The following is a 1328-nucleotide window of genomic DNA, read 5'->3' on the forward strand; positions in this document are numbered from 1 at the left end:
TTTCCCTCTTTGGCCAAACTCTCTGTACTGTGATGGCACACTTGGTGTGACTCTCTAGCCTAGGACTGTTCACTGGAACATTAAAACTGCTTTCTATGTAAGAGCTTGTTTACCCTCCAGCTTCTCCTCCTCCATCTTCCCCCAAATCCTCATGATTTTTTTTGACCAGAAAAAAATAGCTTTATTTGGACTGAGAATTGGAAAATGAGAGTAGGACCTGAGCTAGCATGTTGAGCTAAGGAGTAGAGATTACATTTCCAGAAAGCTCATCAACCAAATGGACTCTTGCTTTGAATCAAGGCAGCCTTGCAGTTAATGAAATCATTAAGAGGCCTACTGGGAATATATCTAGCTCTAAATGATCCTAGTATGCTACCTTTATAAAAAAATACAGTTTTTTTTTTATCATAATGAAATTTCCAGCAACCACACGTATTACAAACGGAAATGGAAGGGAAAAAAATCACATTTTACAGAATTTAAACTTGTCTTCAGCATTTAGCTCAGAGGTTTCACCATCTTCAAGAAACTGCTCCTCTGTTAAAGTCTTCAGCTCTTGATATTGGAGGCACGGCTCAATTGGTAGAGTGCCAGCCAATGAGTAAAAGCATTAGGTACTGAGCTGGAGTCCCAGTCTCGAACCAAAAAAAAAAGAAAAAGAAAACAAAAAATCGATCAACCAGGAAGGAGATGGTCTTTACTAGCCCACAGAAATACTTTATCCATTTCCCTAGCCAGTCAGGGCTGAACAGCAGGGTAAGGCTCAGATGAGGGTGGGGTGGGGATCAGAGCGCTAATTTCCCCCTAGTACAACACCACAGCAGAAGCTTGATGAGAGCAAAACTGGTGAGACTTGAGGGGAGGGTCCAGGCCCTGAATTCAGTCAGAGCCTCTGCTGGAAGAGAAGGAGGAAAAGGAGGAATGCTTGCCATGCTTGTGGTGTTTGTGCATCTTTTTATGTGTTTTCTTCATTTTCTTCAGTGTTTTCTTGTCCATTGGGGCTCGTGGGCCTATGCCAGGAGCCAGGTGATTCACAGGACACATGCCAGGTGCAGGTGGTCGGCATGGGGTGGGTAAGGACCTGAGGGTTGGTATCCTGGATACTGTGGCTGTGGCACAGGGTAAGAGGGCCCACATGGAGGGAAAGCTGGGTTCCCCTGGGGAGGTCCTGGAGGAAAGGGACACCAGGGAACAGGACCAGGAGGAATGGCCAGATTTACAGGTTGTGGGCACAAAGGAGGTGGACACCCAGGATTGGAACCTCCAGGGCACCCCATGTAAGGGATACTTGCATTTTGCACCGGCTGCGCTGCATTGTGATGCCACAT

At 46.1% G+C, this 1328-nt stretch overlaps 1 pseudogene; it reads right to left on the reverse strand.

Annotated features, from left to right (window-relative positions):
* Positions 1 to 879: 879 nt before the first annotated feature.
* Positions 880 to 1328, reverse strand: LOC122103132 (annotated as a pseudogene).

The sequence above is a fragment of the Dipodomys spectabilis genome, unplaced genomic scaffold, assembly GCF_019054845.1.
Source record: "Dipodomys spectabilis isolate Male_0828 unplaced genomic scaffold, ASM1905484v1 ptg001845l, whole genome shotgun sequence".
Classification (NCBI taxonomy): Eukaryota; Metazoa; Chordata; class Mammalia; order Rodentia; family Heteromyidae; genus Dipodomys; species Dipodomys spectabilis.